General features: G+C 45.0%; 1 pseudogene across 1 annotated transcript in view; it reads right to left on the bottom strand.

Moving 5' to 3' along the window:
- LOC146184505 (uncharacterized) overlaps window positions 1–27929 on the bottom strand; it is a 217826-nt pseudogene that overhangs the window by 11631 nt on the left and 178266 nt on the right. Inside the window, exons 18-20 of the transcript XR_014708872.1 lie at window positions 19963–20377; window positions 14668–14832; window positions 14241–14359 (exon numbers count right to left, since the gene is read on the bottom strand). The product of XR_014708872.1 is annotated as an uncharacterized LOC146184505 (transcript). The remainder of the gene's footprint in view (window positions 1–14240; window positions 14360–14667; window positions 14833–19962; window positions 20378–27929) is intronic.

The raw sequence follows: 27929 nt of genomic DNA, 5'->3' as shown, positions 1-27929 counted from the left end.
GGCAACGTGTGCTCTTGCATCGGCGCTTAAGCATTCCTTCATTCGGTCTGTCACCGCCAGCTGTTTGAACTCCTCAATGGTGCGCACTTTACAGCTGTCTAGGTAGTAGTCGAGATAATTCTCTAGTCGTACGGAGAACTGTTCCCAGGTTTCTCCTGCCTCTTTGCTGCTTGACGAGAATAATCTCTTGTATTCCGCGGCTGACAGTCGCAGTCCGCGAAGAATTTTGTCTTTCAAAGACGCGAAGTTTTTCCTCTCGTCTGCTGATAACCGTACGAGGAGCCCTCGCGCCCTTTCGCTCAGCCTCGGTAAAACCAGTCCGGCCCACCACTCGGTCGGGACGTCGTACGAGCATAAAGTCGCCTCCACCTCCTCAAACCATCCAGGCACTAATTGCTCTTGATTCGGCATTGGTGCCAGGACGCCTTTCAATAGGCTCGCGTATTTTAGCCTTCTATCTTCATCTGTTCCAGCATTCGCCGCGACGGTGCTGCCGCTATCGCTAAGCTCCACGCTCTGTCCATAGCGCAATCGCTCTGTTTCTAGAATCAATTTTTGATTCTCTTTCTGGGCCTCTACAATTTTTAGTTGCAATTGCAGTAGTGCCAACTGCTCTGACGTAGCCTCCAGTGTGGAGTCTACCTCATCTTCGCCTGCATTGCCGGCGGCTGCCAACTCTTCACTCTGATCCCCCTCTGCCATTTTTCCTCCTTCCTTAGCGCGATCGCTCCTCAAAACCCAGGGCTTTGACATAGCATGCGCCCGCAGATGTCAAAGGGGTACTCGCCTGACTGCCGCTGGTGTCCCTTGGGGTGGGTCCCCTTGCGCCGGATTCAAGAAGCTGGGAGCGTCTTCACGAATTGGCTTTCCAATCGGTTGTCACGGTCAGGCGTCGTCGTTGACGAGGCTCGTAGTGTCGCCGTCGTCGTTCCCGTAGACTCCAGTTCAGCCACAGCAGATCCGGCCGACTGCGCCAGTTATGTTTCGAAGCCGCTCTCCACGCTGTCACCCGCCGTGCTCGTCCAGAGGGCGACGGTCTCTTCAGCTGCTGGCGTTCGAAACGGTTCTCCTCTCACCCGCCGTGCTCGGTTGCGCTGACCGGCGGTCTGTTGAGTTGCACCTGCTGGGCACCTTGGAGTACTACCCGTAGACGAACCAGGTTTACAACATCTTTATTGTAACTGGTCTCTCCTCTTTTTTGAAATTGCCCTTGACAGCTCGTTAAATAGACTCCCTAAACACAGTCCCTATCATTGCGCCAATAGGGACGCAGTAAACTCTCTGGGCGGGGCCAATAGGCTCCAGCACAGTTCCTCCTTTCTCCCGTCATCCCGTACGCACAACATCACGCGTGCACATTCCAGAGTTCAAATCCGCTGCCGTGGTCACGTACGTCCTTGCCGGACAGCCCGAGTCCCGTGGGAATCAGCTTCCTGGCCTCCGCGGCTCCTTTACACAAGAGCCCAGCGCGCGCACACACACACAAACACACACCTCCACACACCGTGGATGATCTGCGGTTCGAATAGTGCTGCTGGCCTTGCCGACGCGGGACATCCGGAGTCGTCTTGCGGGCGGGGTTGCGTCGGCGACTTGAAATCCGCGCCAGCCAGGCGATCCGCGATCCAGGGTCACGGGAAATGAACGAAAAGTCACGCACCGCGCTCCGGCCCTCAAGTGCACGCCCCGCAGCTGCGCTCGCGACGAGCAGGCGCCAGTCCAGAAGCCGACGGTGTAGTATGTCGCGTTGATGAGCACAACAGTAATAGACGCCAACTATTATCAGAGTTCCTTTGGCTGAAAAGTACCACTGCACGAACTGATAAGGAAAGGCGTTTGGCACTATTTTTTTGAAGAGCGAGAGTTCCTCAAAATGTATAATGTAAGCGCCCATTCCGATTCCATGTAGGTTTCACCGGCATGCGCTCAAAGAAAGTGCGCTGCAAGAGGACAAAAATTACATTGCTGACAGAAACGTGTCCAGGAAAGGAAAGCTGGCCAAAAAAAAGCAGGACCATGGACTTCATTTTCTCTCTCTATTTCTGTTTCAGCAACAAGCTACTGCATTGAGAATTGTTTCCGAATGCTCGCACGCCGAGGATATTTGCGTGTTGGCCTGTGCCAGAGATGCACTATTAACTGTGTGGCTCCTTGGAATAACTTCAGTCACCTCACTAAATCCTTCATCTTGCACATAAACCTGAGCGCACGAGCAGTCATTGCATTGTATTTAAATTAAAATCGAGTTGTTATTAGCAGTTTACAGCAAATCAATGCCAGGCTGCTATGGGGCCGAGAATTAGGCTGTAAAGATGTAGCAATTGGTCGGCAGCCCTTTGTGGAAAACCCTATATGCGCAGTCAGAGTCGTTGAGGTAATTTTGCTATTAATAAAATCGAAATTTTGTCACCATAGCCACTCCTTAACTCCATCAACAGAGGAGGAGAAGCAGGAAAGGCAGGGAGGTTACCCGGAAGAAAAAATCGGTTCCCTACTCTGCACTGTGGGGAGGGAGTGCGTGGATATAAAAATGATAGGTAAAACAGGGTTACTGAAGCGCTTCTCATTGCTTTCCTGCTGCCAGTAGACCAACGTTCTTAGTTATGACAGTTGGAAAACTTCACGGTGCGAAGTGGGCGGAAACGTTCGCCGATCTAGCGTGAGTCGATCGCAAACTGACCGCAGCGCCCCTCTCCCCTGCTGCGGTAGATGGGTGAGGGATTGAGCTAATACACAGGCTAGATTTCATGTCGGAGTCTGGAGCCCTCAACCTCACCTAACCCACGCCCTTCCCCTCCAGGCCTCAGGTCATCCTCATGAATAAAGGTTTATGAATGAATGAATGAATGAATGAATGAATGAAGGCGGAATTTTTAAAATACTACTAACCCTCTTCTTTCAGCACTCCAACAGAAAATAAAATGGCGTTTGCGTTTTTAAACACATCTTTGTATGCATGAAACGCCACAGCGTTTGCACACGCATCTCAAGAGGCAGGTAGCAGACAACCCGCTTGAGCCATGTCTGCAGCCTCCTTGCTTTAGACTCGCCAGTAGACGTGGCGGCTTTCACATGAGCGCAAAATCTGCTTAAAACGCGAACACATTTTTCTTTTCCGTTGCTTTGCTGAAAGAAAAGGGTTAGCAGTACTTTAAAATTTCCTCCTCACCCATCTACCGAGCGGGGGAGAGGGGCGATGCGGTCGCTTTGCCATCAACCCACGTCAGATCGGCGATTGTTTGGTCCCACTTCGCAGCGCGACGCACCAGCACAGTTTTCCAACTGTCTATATCTAGTAACGTTGCAGTACACCAAAGAAAATGTAGCTTTAGGTGCATACACTGGGCATCGGCAAGCTGTTGCACTTTCTGGAGCCGCCCTCTTACTCCCGGGCAAATGCTTCATGCCATTACATCTTTGCATTCTTTTTATAATCATGGCTGGTCATGTTTTATGCCACCCTGATGCAATCGCGAAGCCCGCGTAATTGATCCCACTGGAAACGAAGCTGAGCTAAGAGGCCGACATTTTAAAGCTCGCGTTCAGCAGAACACTCGACGTTGTCTCGTCGTAATCTGGCCATCCTCGCAAAAATTTCTGTTTGGTTGAGAGCGTATTGATGTCGCAGCCACATTACTCCGAGACTTTCAAATAGCGCACTCGGTGACGTCATATTTGTAATGAAATTAAAACATCCCGTATGGAATACGAATTAAAGGTCACCGCATGTCTATATTATATATGTCTGCAAAGAAAAAAGGTTAGCTCAAGCACAACGCAAAAAACTTTGCGCTTACTCGGCATTCCAACTGACAACCTGAGATGATCCAGAGACGCTACCAACTGGACCACGCAAGGAATGCTTGTTCGACGTGGGCACTCGCAGCGCGGAAAAATATGCATGCCTTGTAGTATCTCACACAAAGCGGTATCTGTCCTCTGTGTGCTAACGTGCATGCGCATATCCAACTGAAGAACACCACAGCCCGCTACCGGGTCATACCCATATCTGAATTTTCGAGCCATCTACTAAGGCCTATCTTATAGCTTGAGTCGCTTTGGGACGTTAGACCCCATAAAAATTCAAACATTAGGACAGAGCCTAAGTGCTTCTCTAATTTTTTTTCTCGGAGTTTTTAAACTTTCGCTCTGGTCCTTGTTTATTCCAAACTATCATGTTTCAGTGTCCGAAAAATAATGCACTCAATAGTAGATGGCAGGCAGCGATAGACGAGCGTATATGAGGATGCCGAAGCTACCGGACCAGCAAAATATAAAGCTTCGAGTTAGGAAGAGTTATCTGGTCGAGTTATCCAGGGATAGTCGATCCTCAGGCCTCGTATTGCTCGCACGTCTCTACTGTAAAGCACGCTGTCGACCAGCGGTCCCGTCAAGCGAGGAATGTCAAATGCACTTTCTCCAGCGGGTTTTAGCGGCGGGCTGCGAAACCTCGTGCTAGCTGTGGCAATCAACCCATTCCTTCATGAAATGAACTCCTTCGCCGTAGGCGCAGAGCTTGCGACTGCAGTCGTAGGACAATGGAAGGAGATTTCGTTTTCTCTGGTGCCCTAAGTTAATTGATTGTTTGGAATAGGAGTGAAGAGGGGGAAGTTGCACAGAGGGTGTCGGTAAGCCTGTGGTTCGCGAGAACAGATTTCATCACCTTCCTTTTCCTGTTCCTGGCGATGCTAATGGAGTTTGGTTCATCCAGTGCATCGACTGATTTTTTGGTCAACCGAGTATCCATGAAGGCATCGGATCGCAAACTAATTTGCAGTGACATGTAAACACGTGATGCGCAGTGCACGACTGAAGGTCCCTCGAGTGAATCGGCCTTTAGTTACAAGTTTACACAGAAGACCCTGTCTGTTAACTGCACTTCACCCATTTCACGCCTATGGAAATCGGATCACCGACAAGTGAGACCAAGCAAACAAGCCTGTTGAAACTACCATCGAGCTTCAAGGGCACGCACCGAGCTCTGATCTCAACGTACAGTAAAGATGCAACAGCGCTGAAAGATGAGGGCGGGACAGAAAAGAACACATTTGGCTCTTTCGTTGTTCACATGAGTCAACTATCCAAACTGAACCCTTTTCTCGGATTCAACGTACTGCTTTCCCCACAGCACCCGAGCTATCCCCTTAAAACGAAGCGATACTTTGGACCATCACGGATTGTGCTCGCGCTGAAGTGAGAGTGCATAGAATTAGAAGCAAGGAAGATGCCCATTGCTCAGAAAACAATCATAACGCGCTGGGATTTGCTCCGCAGTACATGCAACAGTCTAACACCCGAAATAAGTTTTTAAAGAAGACGGCTGCTCACGAAAGCCAGCGCAACACGTCACTTCATCTGCTCTATTCATGCGCACACAAAATGGCTGCAGCATTGGGCTTCCTGAATTAAAATCCATGGAGACTACACTGAAAAACAAAGTTATTGTGAACTATTTTAGCTCTCAGAGTAACGCAATAACTTTTAAACACCACTTTGCTTACCTGTAAAAGTACAGCATTAAAATTCGAGACGTAAACGAGTTCTTTTTACTTTCCCGACGTACATCGATACTCAAGAATGGCGATCTTGATACCGCTTAAATATCTCTGCAAGGGCGCAACAAATATTGACGGTTGCATTTGTACGGCGTACGTTTGCAGGCACAGACCGACCAACTCCAGCATTTGATTGGTAGTTTGTTTTATATAAATTGTTGTGAGGTGTTTATCTTCTACTAGGCACTCAAATTATATAAAGGGTGAAATTCATTTGTACAGAGAACAAACATTGTTTCTGCGCCAGGGCTGATCCTCGACACATTTATTATTTTTTCTTCAAATATTTCAATTATTTATAAAAACTTTACGCACATTAAATTTCTTAATGACCTCATCAAGCACTGACTTTTCATTCAGAGCATTTTGACACCTCTGAGCCCCCTTTTCTCTTTTTCTTTTCAATAGTTGATCAATAAGGCAATCAATTGCAATAATTTCTTGACTCGCTATCGGCTATCACAGAAGAACTGATCATCAATGACTTCACGCAAATTACCATGATACGATTTTTTTATGCAGTCCCCCTCCCCCATGTTGCCGACTTGCGATGCCGACTACAACTCCAACTGCACTGACGGCTTTTCAACCGAACAAACTGTGTAAGCTATGCCTTAATATAACATAATAGCATATCTGCGACCAGTACGAATGCCTTGTTCGTCGCGATAGTTGTAACTACTGAAAGAAATAGAGGCAGAGACGTGGCCCAAGTTGCCTGTGTCAGACTTCCGCACGCTACGGTTTAATGGTTCGTCATGCATTCTGGTGAGTTCTCTCGCAGGCTCTTGACAAATATGAGCGCAACCAGTGCCTTAGGAATTGATACAAAAGTACATAAACGCACCACGATGAACTGTGTTAGGGCGCTGAATTTGCGAAATTATCTATGTAAATACACGTACACACATGTATGTATCTATGTATGTATGTATGTATGTATGTATGTATGTATGTATGTATGTATGTATGTATGTATGTATGTATGTATGTATGTATGTATGTATGTATGTATGTATGTATGTATGTATGTATGTATGTATGTATGTATGTATGTATGTATGTATGTATGTATGTATGTATGTATGTATGTATGTAAGATGGGGGTTTATTCATCAGATCAGCAGGACTCGATCAGCAGGACTGGGCAGGTCAGCAGCTAACACAGTCAGGTGCTACACGAGCAGCGATCACGATGCCACTGCCTGGAATGTTTCTCGTGCACTACTTCCTCTTCACAATTACCACCGGGACGAAGAGGAGACATCCTGGCGACTTACGGCGTGAGCAATACGGCAGGGTCATAATAGGGTTTGAGGCGCTGGACGTGAACAATCTCTCGTCCGCGCCGGCGTAGATCATGAGACGGCGTAAGAGGTTTCACCACATAATTAACCGGGGAGGTGCGCTCCAGAACTTGGTATGGGCCATGGTATTTAGCAAGACATTTTGAAGAGTCCAGGTGCATTGGAAGGTATCCACAGCCACACAAGTGCGCCAGACGAGAAGTCCGGTGTCGAGTGTTGGTTGTCATGGTTGGAATTATGGCGGTACTGGGTGTTAGCCGTGAATGCGCGGGCAATTTTTCGACAGTCTTCCGCATGCTGGGCTGCTTGAGACGCAGGAGTATACTCTGATATGTCTGGCTGATACGGGAGTATGGTGTCGATTGTAGCAGAGGGTGACGACCGTAGAGGAGTAAAAAAGGAGAGAAGCCAGTAGTAGACTGCGTTGCGGTATTGTAAGCGTAAGTGACATACGGAAGGACGAGGTCCCAATTTGAGTGGTTGGAGGAGACGTACATAGAGAGCATGTCGCCAAGGGTACGATTGAAACGCTCAGTGAGGCCATTAGTCTGAGGATGATTGGCGGAGGTGGTGCTACGAATAATGTTGCACTTGGTGAGCAAGGCTTTCACAACGTCACTCAAGAAAGCGCGTCCTCTGTCGCTGAGCAGCTCTCGAGGTGCGCCGTGGCGAAGAACAAATCGCTGCAAAATGAAGGAAGCTACTTCTGACGCTGTGGCAGATGGAAGTGCGGCGGTTTCTGCGTACCTCGTCAGATGATCAACGGTTACGATAGCCCAGCGGTTGCCGGCTGCAGTGTAGGGAAGCGGCCTGTACAAATCAATGCCGACGCGGTCGAAAGGGCTTCGTGGGCTGGGTAACGGCAGCAACTCTCCAGCAGAGCGTTGAGGAGATGGCTTGATAGGTGAGGCATGAGCGAACGTACTTGAGTACGAAGGTGTACATGCCCCGCCAGTAGTAACGCAGCCGGAGACGAGTGTAGGTGTTGAGGACGCCCGCGTGACCGCACTGTGGGTCATAGTGGAAAAAGTCGCAGATTTGCGAACGCAGCTGCCGGGGAATAACTAGCAACCATTTGCGGCCTTCTGCACAGTAGTTGCGGCGGTAAAGGAGGTTATCACGAATTGCGAAGTGGGAAGCATGGCGGCGGAGAGCACGTGATGGAGAAGCAGCTGTAGGATTGGAGATAAAATTGAGGAGAGAATGTACCCAAGGATCTTGCCGTTGCGCTGACGGCATGTCATTGATGTGAAGTGATGGCGGGGAATCGTCGGAAGAGGAAAAGCTTGCGACCTCAGCTGTAAGGGGGCAGCGGGAAAGTGCGTCGGCGTCGTGATGCTTGCGGCCGGAGTGGTAAACAACACGGACATCATATTCCTGAAGGCGAAGAGCGCATCTTGCCAGTCTGCCGGACGGTTCTTTCAGTGAGGAAAGCCAGCAAAGCGCATGATGGTCCGTCACTACGTCAAAAGGGCGACCATAGAGGTAAGGGAGCAATTTAGTAAGCGCCCAAATAATTGCTAAGCACTCTTTTTCAGTGACAGAGTAATTGGATTCAGCCATCGTGAGTGTACGGCTAGCATAGGCGACCACGTATTCAGTATAACCTGATTTGCGCTGAGCGAGCACAGCGCCGAGACCAATGCCACTGGCGTCCGTGTGGACTTCAGTAGGCGCTGTGGGGTCGAAGTGACGTAGGACAGGCGGTACCGTGAGGATGCGGCGTAAAGCATTGAAGGCATCGTCGCACGTTGGCGACCACGACGAAAGGTCGGAACTGCCGGACAGAAGGTCTGTCAAGAGAGCACCAATTGAAGCAAAATTTCTAATAAAGCGGCGAAAGAAAGAGCACAGCCCGAGGAAGCTACGTAGATCTTTGATGGAAGGCTGCTACGGCACGAAGTTTGGCAGGATCTGGAGATACACCTTCTTTGGAGACAACGTGGCCGAGAATGGTGAGCTGGCGGGCAGCAAAACGACATTTTTTTTAAAATTCAGCTGCAGTCTGGCATCAGATAGGTAGGTGAAAACGTGCTTCAGACGGTAGAGGTGTGTGTCAAAGTCAAGAGAAAAGACGACAATGTCGTCGAGGTAGCAGAGGCACGTCTTCTACTTTAGGCCACGCAAAATGGTGTGCATCATCCGCTCAAATGTTGCCGGAGCATTACAAAGGCCACACGGCATAACTGTAAATTCGTACAAGCCGTCGGGAGTTACAAAGGCAGTTTTGGGGCGATCAGCCGCTTCCAGGGGAACTTGCCAGTACCCGGAACGTAAGTCTAGGGAACAAAAGAGGTCGGCGCCTTGCAAACAATCGAGAGCCCAGACCGTTCAGCCATGTCCGACCGCCGTTCACCGTCGCCGCGACGCCGGTCTATCTCTCCGATGCGATGTCGACAGAACGCTTAACTTCAGGAAAACTAGAAGCCGCAGTTCCTGAGGCGAGAACTACGACCCCGTCAAACTTCCCAAGTCCTCATCTGTCGCCGGCAAACCTTATTGAAGTTTTCATCGAGGGCGTTGCTGTCATGGCTCTAATTGACACTCGTGCTGCGATTGCGGTTATGGACGCAAAAATATGTAGCTCTTTAAAGAAAGTGAAGACGCCAATCTCGGGGCTTTCGTTGCGAACGCCCACCGCTCAGCATATCAAGCCTTTAGCAGCATGCACCGCTCGAGTAGTTCTCCAGAATTGCCTTTATACGATTGAGTTCGTCGTGCTGCCAAGTTGCTCACACGCTGTAATTTTAGGCTTCGGTTTCCTGTCGTGTCACGCTGCTATTATCGATTGTGCTCGAGCTGAAGTGGGGTTCTCGACTTTGCCGGATGCCTCGCCAGATGCTGATCCACCAAATGCCTGTGCTAAAGACCTCGTCGCCGAAGATATCGACCTTCCTCCCTGCTCTTCTGTGCTTGTTCGCGTCGCTTGTGCCTCTGTTAGCGATGACACCGTTCTCTTCACACCAGCCCATACTCTCCTGCGCCGCAAGTGCCTTCCATTGCCCTACGCTGTGCTCGCTATTTCCGCTGGCCTTTCCATGTTATGGGTCTCTAACCCATTTAACTCCCCTAATGCTTTGCGCCATGGTGAATGCCTCGGCAGTATCCAGCCAATCGCATCTTTTCTGATCTCTGAGGTACCTGGCGATGCGCCACACTCTGCGGTGACTGCGCTCAGCCCCCCTTCACCTGCACCAGCCTCCCCCTCTACAGACCTGTTCCTCCGTTCCATCGACGCCGATCTTCCTCCAGCGTAGTGCACTCAGCTTTTGAACCTAGTAAATCACTTTCGCTCCTCCTTCGACTCTCATCAAAGTTCTTTAGGTCAAACGTCTACAGTCACTCATCGCATCGACACCGGCACCCACGCATCACTGCGACAGCGCCCTTATCGTGTGTCTGCAACCGAAGGCCAGGCTATTGAAGAGCAAGTCGACCTAATGATTCAGAATGGCGTGATTGAGCCCTCCGGTAGCCCTTGGGCGTCCCCTGTTGTCCTCGTAAAAAAGCAAGATGGTTCTATCCGCCTCTGTGTCGATTATCGCCGCCTAATACGATTACGCGAAGGGGCGTCTACCCTCTACAGCGCATCGACAACGCTCTCAATTGTTTGCAAGGCGCTGAGCTCTTTTTTTCGCTGGATTTACGTTTCGGGTACTGGAAATTGCGCATAGAAGCGGCTGATCGCCCCAACACTGCCTTTGTAACTGCCGACGCCTTGTACGAATTTACAGCTATGCCTTTGTAATGCTTCGGCAATATTTGAGCGGATTTTGACATCATTTTGCGTGGCCTAAAGTGGAAGACGTGCCTGTGCTACCTCGACAACATTTTCGTTTTTTCACCTGTATTTGACGCGCACCTCTACCGTCTGAAGTACGTTTTGACCTGCCTATCTCATGCCGGACTGCAGCTGAATTTGAAAACATTTCGCCGCCCTTCTATCTGCCACAGCGTCAGAGGTAGCGTCTTTCATTTTGCAGCGATTTGTTCCTCGCCACGGCGCACCTCGAGAGCTGCACAGCGACAGAGGACGCGTTTTTTTGAGTGACGTTGTGAAAGCCTTGCTCACCAAGCGCAACATTATTTATGGAACCACCTCCACCTATCATCCCCAGGCTAATGGCCTCACTGAGCATTTCAATCGTACCCTTAAGGAGATGCTCTGTACGTACACTTCTCCTCGAACCTTTCAAATTGAGACCTCGTCCTTCCGTATGTCACTTACGCTTACAATACCGCAACGCAGTCCACTATTGTCTTCTCTCCTTTTTTTCTCCTCTACGGCTATCACCCCTCTGCTACAATCGACACCATACTCCTAGCACATCCCGAGTATACTCCTACGTCTCAAGCCGCCCAGCATGCGGCAGACTGTCGAAAAATTGCCCGCGCATTCACGTCCCTCACCCAGCACCGCTATAAATCCAACCATGACAACCAACACTCGACACCGGACTTCTTGTCTGGTGCTCTTGTGTGGCAGTGGATACTTTCCAATGCTCTTGAACTGTCTTCGAAATTTCTTGTCAAATACCAAGGCCCATACAGTGTTCTGGAGCACACCTCTCCGGTTAATCATGTGGTGGAACCTCTTACGCCGTCTTATGATCTATGCCGGCGCGGACGCGAGATTGTTCACGTCCAACTCCTCAACCCTATTATGACCCTGCAGTTTTGCTCACGCCTTAAGTCTTCAGGATGGCTCCTCTTCGTCCCGCAGGTAATAGTGAAGAGGAAGAAGTGGACGGGGAATGCTTATGTCAGTGGCATCGTGATCGCTACACGTGTTGGACCTGAACGTGTTCGCTGTCTCTGATCTGCCCACTCTGAGTATCTCAATAAACCCCCACCTTACAGCATGTATGTATGTATGTATGTATGTATGTATGTATGTATGTATGTATGTATGTATGTATGTATGTATGTATGTATGTATGTATGTATGTATGTATGTATGTATGTATGTATGTATGTATGTATGTATGTATGTATGTATGTATGTATGTATGTATGTATGTATGTATGTATGTATGTATGTATGTATGTATGTATGTATGTATGTATGTATGTATGTATGTATGTATGTATGTATGTATGTATGTATGTATGTATGTATGTATGTATGTATGTATGTATGTATGTATGTATGTATGTATGTATGTATGTATGTATGTATGTATGTATGTATGTATGTATGCATGTATGTATGTATGTATGTATGTATGTATGTATGTATGTATGTATGTATGTATGTATGTATGTATGTATGTATGTATGTATGTATGCATGCATGTATGTATGTACGCACGCGCGTACGTATGTATGTATGTATGTATGTATGTATGTATGTATGTATGTATGTATGTATGTATGTATGTATGTATGTATGTATGTATGTATGTATGTACGAGAACAAGATTGCTTTAATATTCTATGAAACATATTTACATACACCTAGCAGGAAATAGGCTCTTGCTAGGCATTAGCGTGTTCTGCGATTTTTAGTTCTTAAATTATTGTTCCTTCTCAGTACAATTACAGTGGAATATACTTTGAAAGTTCGAAATAGGGTATTGCATACTGCACTGTGATCATTTTGAAGAGCGTACACTACCCCACAATGTATCAGTGATTCTGCCATATGTGCTTTTGGCGCTGAAATTTTGCAAGGTAAAAACTTTTAAATTTCAATGAACATCTTTTTGAAAGAATAACGAAAAATCATTGCATGGTGCCTGGTTTATTTTAAATCACTTTCAAATGTCGCTCTCCAAGTGAAGTAGTAAAATTAATCAAGCACACAGTGAAAGAACAGTCAGGCATGAGGCAATTGACTGATCTCGTTTTAGGAGGACTGGAATTTTGTTCACATTATAAGACCTTGCTTCAGTCAACAAGTGAACGGTTTTTCACGGCTACCTAATACTATCCATAGGAGGGAAATTGCGTCTGGTGAGATAAATGTTTAAGAAATAAGCATAATATTATTTTTACGGACAAAAGCTGTCTTTTTCCCATGAGCCATCAGAGGACGGGACTTTTCAAGCTGCGCAGTTAGTTTTTATTTTCACCGTCTCTTAACCCGCGGTGTGTTTGTGTACAGCTTAGTTATACAATCGATCTCGAATATATCAAACTTCAAGTGAACCGCGAAACAATTCGATATATGAAACCTTGATATACAAATTATAACAACAGATTGTCTTCCCTGTAAGCTAGGTCGTATATACGGTGTAGCCTAGCTAGTGGCTCGCTTCCTACTACGATATGCGTCCAGCCGGCATACTTCTATAACTTCTCGCATGGTGCACGCAGGAACCCATGCGCGCTGAGCGTCCCTTCGAGTCAGGCATTGGAAGCGGGGCGCATATCTGCTTGCCACTCCGTGGTGCACGCGCGCTTTAATAATTTCACACAGACAGACTGGGGTGTCGAGTATGAAATCTTGCAGCGCTTTGTAAAAGTGCCTTTTCATTTGGAGTAGGCACCAAAGCTATTACGAACTGTGCATTGGGAAATGCCACTAATGATATTAAGAAGTCGTAGTTACTGGCACACTATAAACGTAACAATCAACTCAAATGCAGTACAAGTGATTTCTTCTTCTCCTTCAGCAGCCAAGAATGCAAGCCCCGCGACAGCCAGGAAGCACGGTTTCGCTACGCGACCACCAACGCATGTAATTTTGTCTTCCCCGCTTGGTAGTAGTGTCATGTTAAAAACAAGCATGGCACACCGAACACCAGTTTGAATTAGACTCGCAGCTTTACAGCGTTAACGATGCCAGAATGTGACCAAGGCTGTGCAGCCAGCCCTGTTCCGCGCGCGAAAAGTGATCGTAGGGCATAATAACGAGAAGCGACCTTTCTAGGGGCACAGCGCTCATTTGGGTAATTAAACTTACTCTGATGGGAGGTCCCAAAGGCGAACGCCGCTCCTATACTTTTGTAAGGAATTTTAAAGGGTATGCTAATATATATATATATATATATATATATATATATATATATATATATATATATATAGAAGTTCTATATATACGGTATCGACTGTGCGCTTCTCGAAAACTTTTAAACCGACCTGCGTAATATTGAAAAAATAAATAATATTCTGAAGAAATCTACAAGCTACCATTCCCAGTATTTCAACAAACCGTCCAACAAAAAGAAAGCTAAGCGTGTACTCGTGCGCTCAAAATACCGAAAAGCTTTTATATTGCTGTATATTTCTAGAACTCTTCTTAAAAAGAAAAATGTTTCAAAAAATTATTTTCGAGAAATCGATTCCTCAATTACGTGCCCCATTGTTGGTAAAGGTTTAGTACACACAAAACATAGTAACATGCTGTTTATAAAGCGGCGATGAGCCTACTTACTTGGAAAAAAGGTAGGTGAAAACGACCATGAGCAGACCACTTGAAGAGATGGAAAGTCCGATTATCGTCAGATAGCTTAAAATGGAGTCATGCGAACTACCACCATGCCTTTCGCCTTTCTGAAAGTAATGGAGATTGTAAAGTTAGTACGCAACAGGGTGTTTTGGTGTTGCTTACTTGCAGCCTTCTTAATTAGGGCAAACTCACATGTAGAACTCTGCAGTGTTCTAGGAGGTATACTGTTTCAATCTTCCTGCTGTGTGTTGTGAAGCTATTTCATTGATCACATTTCAACTTACAGTTGACTCTTCCGATACCTAACTATTTGACTTTCTCTCCGCTCATGTATCATACTGCCTTCGGAAGTTATTGGGCAGCAGTGAGGAATTCACACGTGTAAAGGGTGATATAAGTTTGCTGTACTCACGAAAAGCGCAGCGAAGCTTGTTAAGTGCGTGCAGTTGCAGATGTGGTATCCTTTCATGTGTCCACGGTACTCACATCCATCCCCGGACCAGGAACCAAGGTTTCTGTTTTTATTCAAGTCCCAGAATACGCATTTGATTTCTTTGATTTCGTCTGGGACTATATCCTAAAAAACAATGTCCAAAAATCAAGATTTCTTAATGCAGTACGTTGATGTCGGCCGCTTGCAGAACTTCGAAAGTGAGATTTTTGGTGCAGCACACACTTCTTTACCATGCCATGTCATCGTACAGGAAAAGTGTACATCTTCTCTAGTCCAAGCCGTATGCCGTGCATGAATTCGGCACAAAGTGAACACAGCTACGTTTCACGTTTTCTTGTGACTGCAACGCATGACAGGTTGTAGGGAACCTCCTTCTTTGTAGTGGGTTGGATGTATGAAAGCAAGAGCGACATGCAGAAACGAGGACAGTCATATGACGTTATTCGCACAATAATGACAGTCTGGCTGCCTGCAAACCCTATCGTGAAATCACATTGAATGATTTTCGCTTCTACATAGTTTAGCGAAATGTGCTTTTAATGCTCGCCCAAGGCATAAGTTAAAAAGCGAGCTCAGTTCAATCTTCCTGCTACATGGGTAAAATAGCTTGATGCTAATACATCACTGTCAAAACTGTTCGCCCCCTGTGAGTTGAAATTTCACGCATAGAAATGCTTGGGGACGTATTTTGAGTAACCCTACATTGTGCTCAGACGTAGAAAGTAGAAGTTGGACTAATCACCTGTGACATTACCTCCCGGTCGCAGCACACTCTTCTGAAGATTCTCTGGTCTATATATGACTGTGGGGTAGCTTCCCAGCTGGCGTGTATAGCCACATCCACATTGCAATAGTTGCGGCATTTAATTTGCGTCTTATAAGCACTAAGTCATATAAGCACTTAAGGCGCCAAACACGAACTTACATTGCTATATTGTTACCGTAAGTGATGTTTCGCTATTTATATTTGACCGAAAAAGAGCCAATTGTGCCAAATGTTGTGGCACTTCATCACTACAGCATGAGCTGGTGGGCAAGTTGGTCAGGCATATCAAGCGAAGGAGCGACATGCACGAGGCCTTGAAGCGACGAAAAAACGAACATCGCTGAAATGCCAACAAAAGTTTATTCAGTATGGCATCACCCTTTATACTTAAGCGTCGCAGAAAAACCAGAAAAAAATGCAACTTGCAAGTAGGTTAACCTATTAAATTTGAACATGTACAGTTGAAGGAATAGAGCAATTCAGGAAAGCTGAAAATTGTTCTTTTCGTTGAGATAATGGTGTGCTGACGCATTTCGTACTAAACTTAATGATTTCGTATGGCTTGAATATTTCTCTGGTTAGCTGATATTTTTGATAGTGACATCCTGGCAGTTTTCAACAAGAGGAAAGTAGACGCATCGTCAGGCTTCTAGAGCATCGCAACAATGTTAAGAATGCCACCTGTAACAACTCACTAGAGCGACTGTTCTTGCTTTACTCTGTTGGAAAACAGGCAAGTTTCGCAAAAGACAAATACCAAATAACTAGACAAATAATCCAAGTGTCTGAAACCATGAAGCAGGGAGCACGAAGTGCGTCACCACATAATATCTTTCGATCTCGACGAAAGAACACAATTTTCTGCTTTCTCACGATCGCTGAACTCCTTTACGGCGCCTCTCATAGCCTCAATTGCTTTCAGACGTTAAGCCCCATAATAAAAACAACCATCAACAATCCCTGAATACGTAAAATGCATGTAATATTACAGGGATATGGGTTGACCTACTTGCAATGTGGCTCAGTTTTCCAGTTCTTTTTCTGTGATTATATAGTAATATACATGGCCACAGCATCGAGAATCAACTTCTGTTGTCCGTTAATCGCTGTGTTTGTCCCTTCGTCTCCTCTGCAGAGCTTATTACCGTTGCGCTGCTATATTTCATACTTCGTTGCCATGCGCATGGAAACAAGCTTAAGTACGTTTTGTTTTCACCTTCTATGATAAACATCAAGCACGTAAATTGTACTGTAACATGACGCACCGCACGAGTGGTGCAGTTGAAATACGTACTATAAAGATATCATGAGCCATGAGGTGTCACTTCCTATAACTGTATGAAAACAGCTTGTTCAATGAATTGCCTTTTATAATGCGCTTGCTTATTCACGCACTCACATGCAACCTTCTGTCTGCTGTCAACGGATATATAAGCACGCCTGCCTCAAATGTTTGAAGTTGGAAGTTTTGCTTCTGTCCTGTCCTCTCTCCGTTTTTCCTGTGATCGTCTTCTCATCACAAAACACTTCTTATTTCCTCACGGGCACCCATTATTGCACATACAATGTGACAGTTTCTTTTCGGATGCCATGCTCGCTTCAAATGCCGTCTGCAGCGGCGCTCGAATATGTCTAGCTTTATTGGGTAGCAGCAACTGGCGCCATCTGCTGGGTGCCAGTAAAGACTCCGCGCAACTCCATGGGCATGTAAAGGTACTAATCCAGGCCCGATGGTCATTTCCTTTTAGGCGTGAAATTTATAATTTATGGGAAGGAGTGTCGTCACAATGGTATAAACCTTATTTTTGGCTGGTACGCTGCAGTTTTTCAGGAAGAAATACTATACCTCCTTAGGTGGAAAATGTCGTTTTGGTAATTTTGTTTTGCCGCATGCATTGGGCCGTGCTACAGAAGTATTCAAATGTTTTCCGCCATTACAGTCCAACAAATATTTTGACACGAGTTGCTCTCTTAGGAATGCAACAAAAAATATTTTGTACTGCACATTTTTGGGGAAACAGATCGCCAATTTTGCTCATGGAGCTACGCGCTGCAAAAAAGTCGTTTTAACCCTACCTTCTGGAAAAATGAATAGGCCTTATCATTCAACCTTATTGCGCAATTTTCTACTCATTGTCTTCATTTAGGGCACAACTGGGGGCTTCACTTAAGTAGGAGTTTTTTACAGTTGTGCAATGCGAAGTTTGTCCAATTTTGATGACATGAACAAAAATGAACAACTTTGCTTAGAATGCAAACAGTAATAACTTTTGCTGTTAATAAATATTACTGATCCGTGGTCAGCGCTCTTTAAATGTTAAACATTGAAAAATATTGCTACATAAATCTTACAGTGATAAAATGTAATATAAAAGTGAGTTATATTAGTATACCGTATAAGTGTTTAGGTCATCTGCTTAGAATAAGAAAATATCGGAAGCCCGATTTATTACTGATTGTAGGTGGTTGATTTTTATTTCGTGTGATATTCTGAGCCTTCATACAGCTTATAATGAATTAGTTTTGCCTGTTAGTGGGGTTTATCTTGGCTTAAAATGCAAATAAATTTTGTATTACGAATACCTACGTTAGAACAGGCGAATTATGGTTTGAAATATTTTCCACCTCTCAGTATTTTCCACGTGACCTGCTTTGGCATGTAGTCAGTTTGCTAAACATATAAAAGTTCTCAAGTAATAAAATTATAACAATGTTTTAGGCTTATTTGTTTTCTTCTTTGTTTGCTTCTTTCAAATGTTGTCCTGGCCCGTCAGAAGATAAAAAAGCAAAACTTTTCAAATGTACTTTCGGGCAGGGTAACCTCAGTACGCCCTAAAATATTTGGGGTTAGTTTTATTGCAGTCCGCTAAGCCTACGCATCCATGTGCAGGGTTTCAAGATCTATGCAGCCACGATCCAAGACAGCAACCGCATGTCGGTTGCCCCAAATTGCCCCATTTTCGGCTTATGTGATATGATTCGTTGCATTATGCTAATGTGCATGCAAGCTACACTATGGGCTCAAAGGGAGAAGACGTGCAAAACGTTCGGCATGGTTTGACCCTGGTAGAGCCCTTTTATTGAGCGCAAGCTCTTTTTGCCTTGGACATAATAAAGCAAGCTTGATGTTCAGCATCTACCGACCCGATGGCATATAGATCTCTTCCAACGGCGTTTTGCACCCTATCTTTTACTGTTAGCCTCAAGTCTCTCTTCACGCTGCTTTGGCGTTTCGGCTGCTCTTGCCACTTTATCCTTCCCCCACTATTTATATTCAACTGTTGCGCAAGCTACATGGGATGGATGCGTACGTTCGGCCTACTAACGATGTCGATTTCGATAGCATGTGGGCATGACTATACCGTGATAGCCTGGAGTCTCCTTTCAAGTTTATTCTGAGAAAGACGGCTACGCGACGCTGTGCGCCAAGTCACGAGATGCGAATGAAGCGCCTGTACGCGTAGCCGATAACGGTCAAGGTTAAAGTCAAAGCTTACAGTTCATGAACACCATGGTAAACATGAACCACCTTGGTGAACTCTAGGTGGCCAGGGTACAACACTGCTCGTCCTAAGTCTCTTAGTATGCGACTTCGCGAGGCCAAATGACAGTGCAACTTATGCCCTTTCCGAAGATCGACTTTTGCTTCCTCTAGATCTTACGCTCTCGAACCTGAACGTCGAAAAACATGCACAAGAAAGGGCTTTCCATCGAAGGTGTACTGATACAGGCATCTTTGAGGCTCACGATGTTTGGTGTTTAAATTACCTCTCGCGTGGTTTTGTCACCGCATCTGCGCAGGACTCTATCATTGCTTTTGCCAGCAGTGCATTTACATTCGGGGCAGTCAATGCCCAGACATTCTGAGATCTCTCTTCTCACATTATGAATGTCTCCCTTTAATGTTTTATTAAGATAGCAGCCTATTCGGCCTTACGTATGCATGCCCACAGGTGCGATGGTGAATAATACAGGAAGCCAACTACAGTGTGGCAGGGCATATATCAAGCATTCTGAGTGTCTGTGGCCGCGAATTTTAAGGCACGCAGATTGCAGAAACACTAGCGTGCTGCGCAGGTGCGGTCACAAAATCACGCCAGAGATATTTAAAACTCTAAAAATCGCGTGCCTTAATGGTCGCTGTGTCAGTACACATTCGATTAGCTTCGTTTTGTGTCGAGATCCGAGTGATTTCATTATTTTGTATGATTGGTTTTTCTAACGGTTGCATATTTGTGTTTGAACTATCGATATATTTACTGGTATACGGCAGCACGGAAAACTTTAGCTCTTAGCACCCGTGTCTCGCCTTACATGTCTATTACTCGTCGCAGTTTTGCGCTGTTTTCTGTTCCCAATTCCTACGAGTTTGCTGCGATAAACTGAAAGCGCAATTGCGCAGCATATGGCCACAACATGATGTCCTGATCACCCCACCCCCTTTCGCACACTTTAGAAGGCATAAGAGGAAGTGCAACTAAACTTACACTTGGTTGCTTGAAATAGAAGCTGAAGCTCGTATCCCTGCTCACTTTCTGGCTTGCATCACCTTCCGTGTCGTATTTCACCTGGAGAATGAAACTGGGCACATAGTACACATTGTTCACGTTTTCGTCTTTATCTTCCTCTGCAGAAACATTATCGAAAAGGGAGTTGTTCTTCATGACACCAATGGTAAAGCCCGGTACCGTGGACGCGCCCTCGGAGATCATGAAAGCAGCGTCAGTACCCTCGGGGAGCCTTTCGGGATCGCTGAAGTTGTATGTCTTGTTATGCCGAAGGTGAATGGCAATGCCCTGTGAAAGGTTGATTTCAGACACCTTTCCCAGTGCCACAGAGCCTTGCACAAGCAATGTATCTGGAGGAAGTCCCGCAGACACGTCCTCCATTGCGGTGAGGATCCTGCGAAAAGCAAATCGTGGAGTCCGGAACAGAGAGTTAATATTCTCCAGCTTTTAGATGATAAGCAATATTCATACTCTAAGGTGCTAATTTTTATTAAACCTAAGGGTATCCTTCCTAAGTGGTGTTGCTGGAGATCCATCATCAGATCCTTCGGGAACCGCCCCTGAGGTTTTCTTTGCCAGTGGGCAAGGCAGCACCCGTGGGATGCAGTCGCAGCTAAATCCTTTCGTCTTTTTTATGCAGGTCAGTAGATATCGCTACTCCTATGAATTTAAAAGTGATTCTCTTTGTTTGGTCGTGCTGCCTTGCCCAGGCATTTTGCTTGAAACAGTTGCAGAGTGTTTTGACTCATTTTGTTTGCTTGCATTTTTGCTTAGCGGGGACGTTGAGCTCAATCCAGGCCCAGAGGTAGCAAAAAAGCTCGATGAAATTATCGAGAATCAAAAGGTTTCTTCATGCGAACTACAATCTCTAGGAGCAAAACTTGACCTACATATATCAGAGACAAATCAGAGACTTGCTTCAATTGAAAGCAAACTGGAAGTACTATCACAAACAGCTCAAAGGGTTGAAGCCTGTGAGCACTCGTTGGCAGAATTGAACAGGGACATAGTTTCGCTAAGAACAAAGGTGGACTATCTTGAGAACTACTCTCGTCGAAACAATCTACTCATTTATGGCATTGAAGAGTCAGAAACAGAAACAGTAGATGACCTTAAGAAGCATGTTCTAACCGAAATCTTTGAAGGTAAACTTGAAATCAAAGTAAGCAGTTTGGAGAGGATACACCGCTTGGGAAAGAAAGCTGAAGATAAAAAACGTCCCGTGATTATGAGGTTCTTTGATTTCGCTGAAAAAGAAGAGGTTCTCCGGAATGCTTCAAAATTGAAGGGTTCCCAAACGTCCATTTCAGAGGACTTCTCGCCTAGGCTACGGAAAACGAGAAAGCTACTATGGGCTACTGTTAAGGATGTTAAGAAGCCTGAAGATAAAGTGTACCTCAAGTATGACAAATTAGTTGTCAATCAAGTGGTGTATGCTTGGGATGAAAAGAAAAACCGAAGGTATAAAGTAAGTCGTGCCGGTTCACATGATATTGGTCATAGCTCTCAGAGTGATGCAGCAGCAACCCCTGAATTGATGAAAAGTGCCGGGCGTCCGCGAAGGAAATGTGCTCATGCTTCTACTTGACAAGCTGCCAGTTCAGCTCGGTCGTCTTTCAACGCCCTTAGTACTCATCATCAAACTAAAAAGATACCGTCATGTATAGAGAATACCGTTAGAAATTCCCTTGGCAGTCAGGCGAAACGTCCACCTGAACATAGCCAATTACGTGTCATATCTTTGAACGCCAGGAGCATTGTGAATAAATTAGATAGGCTTGAGGTACTGCTCTTTTCATATGATCCCCATCTACTGGTTATAACCGAGACGTGGTTGCACAGTGGTATTTTTGACGAAGAAATTGTGCCTCCGGGCTACGTCATATACAGACGTGATCGCGGTTCACGTGGTGGAGGGGTTGCTGTGATTGCCAAGCGTGAAGTGAACGTAACGCTCCTTGATCAAATTGATCAGCATGAAAGCTTGTTTTTGCGCCTGATAACACATGGCTTCACCTTTTACCTTTGTGCTGTGTATCGCCCACCTGATGCTACGGATGATTTTATGTCTAGTCTTTTCGATCGTTTGATGCATTACCAGAGTCGGAATTTAATGCTTACCGGTGATTTCAACCTCCCTGCCATCGACTGGGACAAACCGTCGTATGGTATATGTGCCTCATGTGATGTTATTTTAGATATTATGTTCTCATTAAACCTTAAGCAAGCTGTTCGTGAATACACCAGAGAGTCATCTGTTCTTGACCTATTCTTTGTTAGCGAAACCTTTTTTGATGGAGTGCTCGATGTTGAACCGGGAATCTCTGATCATCGCCTATTACAGTTTTCTTGTACTTCGCCTACTGCTTCCGGGATGCGTCCAGTTAAATTGATAAAGGACTACGCCCGTGCTGATGATAATGCAGTTATCGACGCCTTACAATCACTGTTGAACAGCTGTGGCGGGAATGACGTTCATAGCTTATGGCTGCATTTCAAGAATGCAGTGCAGTACTGTACTGAACATTTCGTTCCGCTTAGAAAGGTTCGCACTCACCGTCACAATCCTTGGGTAACTCGTGAAATTGTTCAAATCAAGCGCAAAGTGAAGCGATGTAGGAAGAAAAAAACAGCTTCCTTACAGCACTTCCAAGTTTTGAAACAGAAACTTGCCTCAAAATTAAAACTAGCGAGGTCTCATTATTTTAATACGACGCTCCCAGAATTCATCAGAAGTGACCCCCAGAAATTTTGGAATTTTCTAGATCGAAAGGTTGAGCAGTTGAGTAAGGTTCGCATTGATAATGACATTGTCACCGACTGCACGAAAATAGCACAAGGTTTTAACCAGTACTTTCAAAGCGTGTTTCTGACGGTGACGGCAACCACAGCTAGAGTTCGAATTGAAGACCAAGGTAACATACCAAATATTTCTGTAAATGGTGTTCTGTCTATGCTGCGTAAACTCGGCGATAAAAAATCTGCGGGCCCTGATGGGCTCTCAAATGTGTTTCTTAAACGTTTTGCGGCGCAATTATCCGAGTTTTTAGCAAAAATCTTTCAAGTTTCTTTACTTTCTGGTGAAGTGCCGGAAGACTGGAGAATGGCCCGTGTTGTTCCAATTCATAAGAAAGGCGATAAGCTAACCATTTCTAATTACCGTCCAATTTCTATCACTTCTTCTTGTTGCAAGTTATTAGAACACATAGTCTCTGGTTATCTTAACTCCTTTCTAGCTGAAAATAACATTTTATCCTCCTTGCAACACGGCTTCAGAAAGGGTATGTCCACTGTCACGCAGTTGGTAACTACAGTTAATGAATTTCAAGTAGTTCTCGATAAATCTGGGCAGATTGATGTCCTCATTTTAGACTTCTGCAAGGCCTTTGACACAGTTTCCCATAGTAAACTCATTTATAAATTAGTAAGTATCGGCGTCCCTAACTACCTTGTTAATTGGATTAATGCTTATCTTACAAACAGGAAACAATACGTAGATGTTAATGGTTTCAAATCAAACGAGCTTCCAGTCACATCAGGTGTACCCCAAGGGAGCGTGTTAGGGCCGCTGCTTTTCATAATTTATATTAATGATCTGTCTGTTTCTCTTCCTGATAATGTCTCTTTAAGGCTTTTTGCAGATGACTGCATACTTTTTAAGACCATAAATGAGCCCAACGATCACTACACCTTGCAAAATTCGCTATTAGCTGTTCACCAATGGTGTCTTAAATGGGACATGAAATTAAACCTCGACAAAACAGTCCTATTGCGAATTTCACGTAAAAAACATATCAGTCATTTCTCTTACAGCCTGCTTAATCATTTAATTGAGGAGACTACACATTATAAATATTTAGGGGTAACCTTAACTCATGATTTAACTTGGTCTTCTCATATTTCCGACATTTGTTCCTCCGCATTTTCCAAGCTGTGCTACTTGAGGCGGAAACTTAATGATGCTCCAAGTAAACTCAAACTTCTTGCATACACATCATTTATTAGGTCTAAATTAGAGTATGCTTCAGTTTTGTGGGATCCTTATTTAAAAAAAGACATACATAAAATAGAGATGGTGCAAAGGAAAGCGGTTAGGTTCATTTACAGTAAATACAAGAGGTCAGACTCACCTACTACACTAATGAAAGATAATCATATTCCACTACTTGAACTACGCAGAAAAATGTCCCGTTTATTGTTTATGCACAACCTCTTAACACACAAATTAAACATACCTCGCCCTGAAATCCTTAAACAATTGTCGCGCAGGACACATCATTCAAAAAGTAACCTGCTCGAACCCATTTTTGCTAGGACTGACTCTTTCAAGCACAGCTTTTTTCCACGGACCATTTCCGACTGGAACTGTCTTCCTGAGGCCATTCTCCAGTCTTCCAATTTCAATAAAGCTCTTGAGTTACATTTTTTTGAATGATACAGTGTTGTATTTTGACTTGTTCATTTACTCTAATCCCGTGTTTTTATTTTTATTTTTATTTGTTGTTAATGCCTTGTATATCCACTCCTGCCTGGGCCAAAATATTGGCCTGCAGTATTTTGAAATAAATAAATAAATAAATAAATAAACAAGCGAACATCAGGCAGAATGTCATAGAGCCTAATTCCACTAGGACTCATTAAGCAAAAGCAGCTTTAAAGGGAGGACGCATCCTAATTGTGGTTCATGGGGGAGGCGACAGTTGGGTGTCGAATTCTTTATCCATGGGATGTAGCTGGAAACAAGAAAGAATGCAACAGTTCTAACGACAAGATGGCATTTGCATTAATTAGGCTTGACAAAAGGTGCTAAATGAAGATTATGCAAGCCTAATCACCAATATTTATTCATGATGACAATATAGTGCACCGATTCCATGAATATTTAGTCAACGAAAAAAAGTATATCCAAAGAGACTCTCAATCACGATATGTGCTGGCGATGCAGTAGTATTAGAGGCTGTTTGTGCTTTTACAGCGGGGTTTTTGTATATATTTCGTGGCTGTGTATGGGGACAGCTACATGTTTATCTCACAAAGATGTCCAGAGGCCATGACGTGGACGCAGTGAAGAAATATCAGAACATGTATTTGCCATTTCATCTTTGGCGACGTCCCTTCTCACCAGCTAATTACCAAATTTTATGGCCAAAGACACATTTTCTCAGGAACTGTCTTCAAATGCTGTTGCATAGTAACGTTCCTGCCCGCAAGGATCTAATTTTCTCATCAGTATAGGAGGGAAACGTCATGAGGTCTTGACCATATGAGGAAGAACCCAACCTCAAAATGACCTCATTCTCACGGAGTGCTGTGATCTCGGCGACAGCACGAGATTTCTTCAGTAAGGTCGGGAAATCCGGCCTCGACCTCACGTGTGAGTTGGACGTTCAGTGAGGTCGCCGTTCTGCGAGGTCGAAATTGTGAGGTCCAGTCATTTTGCTGTTCTCACCGCTTTGTTCGAAGAGTGCCTGTTCTGACGCGGATTTCGAGCGTACCGCAGCGGTGTGCATGCAGAGACGCTTGATGTTCGCTAATTTTCCTTTGTGCCGACCGGATGCCGTATTGATTCTATTGATATTCTATTCTATTCTACCGTATTGATGCTTCGCTCTGGTCTTCATGGAAGGAGTTTCTCCTTTTTTACCGTACGAACTACTCATACACCCCTCCACACACCATCCTTCTCGCTTGTTGTTGCAGATGCTTACTGCCGGCTCAAACACCCAGAAATGTGCAAAGCCCATAACTCACGCGGACCCGCGTTAGCTTTGCGTGATGCCTCAAAAACAAGGAAAAAACCGCCATGAAATACATCTTTGCGCGAATGGCGCATAGCTGTACTTTGCCGTGCTGATGCACCTTTCAGGCACTGACGTCACGGCTTCTGCTTTAGACTCGATAAAGAAGCTTGGTTTGATTTAGTGTTAGGGGGTTTAACGTCCCGAAACGACTCAAGCTATGAGAGACACGGTATTAGAGGTCTCCGGATATTTCGACCATCTGGGGTTCTTTAACATGCTTTGACATCGCACAGCATATGGGCGCCTTGCTTTTCGCCTCCATCGAAAACCGGCTGCTGCGGCCGGGACTCGGTCCCGAATCAAACTGGGCTCAGTAGTTGAACGCCCGCACCACCATGGCGGGGCAAGTGGAATTTTTAGAGAACGTATAATACTAGAAGAACCAAGAAATAAAGCATTGAGACCAGGAAATCCTGTGCAAGACGATCAGATACTTTTATCGGGGTCCTAGCTTCCTTTCGAATTGTGCGCTACCTTTTTGTATTCTCGTTCCTTAAATTTCTTGTTTTGTTGTTTTAACGAGAATAAACTCCTTTTGGACTCGCGCTAGTTGTTCCTTTTCGGATAATGGCAAGTATCCTTGCGTGAAGAAGGAACGCAACAGATTAGCAAGAAAGAAACCCATGAACGAATTAGAGGTGAGGGGGAGGGCAGAAGAGTTCAGGATCTCGCTACAGAATAGATATTCAGCTCTAACCGAGGATGGCGACATTACCCTAGAAGCAATGAACAATAATTTCAGAAATATCGTTACTGAGTGCGCTGCAGAAGTAGGTGGTAGGATAGTTAGAGAGGATACCGGTAAGCTGTTTACGGAGACGAAATATTTGATTAAGAAATGCCAGTGTATGAAAGCTTCCACTCGAACAGACCAGATAGAATTGGCGAGCTATCAAAGCTAATCAATTAGAGCAAGGTGGCCGATATAAGGAAGTATAACATGGAAAAGTGAGCATGCTGTAAAGAACGGGGGAAGCCTTAAAGCAGTAAAGAAGAAATTGGGCATAGGCAAAAACCAGATGAGTGCGCTAAGGGATAAGGCGGGCAACGTCATCACGAATATGGACAAAATAATCAAAGCAACCGAGGAAATCTATTCAGATTTCTACAGTAGCCAAAATAGTCAGGACCGTATTGAGATTGGCGGTAGGGAAAAACAGTCAGACGTTCCACCAGTGACGAAGGACGAGGTCAAGAAAGCATTAGAAACTATGAAAAGGAGGAAAGCAGCTGGAGAGGATTAGATAACAATAAATTTGTTGAAGGACGGGAGATATAGTGCTAGAAAAACTGGCCACCCTGTATACGCAGTGCCTAGTGTCATCGAGGGTGCCGGAACCATGGAAGAATGCAAGCATTATCCTCATTCATAAGAAACGGGAGGCAAAGGACCTTAAAAATTGCAGACCAATCAGCTTACTGCCTGTTAGGTATAAGGTCTTTACTAAGGTAATCGCTAATAGAATCAGGACAGCCTTAGACTGCAATCAAGCAAAGGATCAAGCAGGTTTTCGGAAACGGTACTCTACTATGGATCATATCCATACCCTCAACCAGGTGATAAAAAAATGCTCGGAATATAACCAGCCCTTCTACATAGCATTCATTGATTACGAAAAAGTATTTGACTCAGTAGAAACCTCGGTGGTGATGCAGGCATTGCGAAATCAGGGGTAAACCAGCCCTATGTGAAAGATCTGGAAGATATATATCGTGACTGCACAGCAACCATAGTTCTGCATAAAGAAACAAAATTCTCGTAAGGAAAGGTGTTAGGCAAGGAGACACGATCTCCCAAGTACTATTCACAGCTTGTTTCGAGGAAGTATTCAAAGACTTGTAATGGGAGCAGTTAGGGATAAGGGTAGATGGAGAATACCTCAGTAATATGCGATTTTCTGATAACACTGCCTTGCTAAATAACTCAGGGGATGAACTGCAGATAATGATTGATGACCTAGACAGGAAAAGTAGAAAGATAGGCTTGAAAATCAATATGCAGAAGACTAAGGTAATGTTCAACAGCCACGGGAAGGAACAGCAGTTTACTCTAGGTAGCGAAGCACTGGAAGTAGTAGGCGAATATGTCTACTTAGGACAGGCAGTAACCGCAGATTCGAACAATGAAAAGGAAATAACAAGAAG

This window comes from Amblyomma maculatum, chromosome 7 (assembly GCF_055883805.1).
Source record: "Amblyomma maculatum isolate TAMU_Amacu chromosome 7, ASM5588380v1, whole genome shotgun sequence".
Taxonomy (NCBI): Eukaryota; Metazoa; Arthropoda; class Arachnida; order Ixodida; family Ixodidae; genus Amblyomma; species Amblyomma maculatum.
The sequence above is the reverse complement of the archived record's forward strand: the minus strand, read 5'-3'. Positions and strand labels throughout refer to the sequence as shown.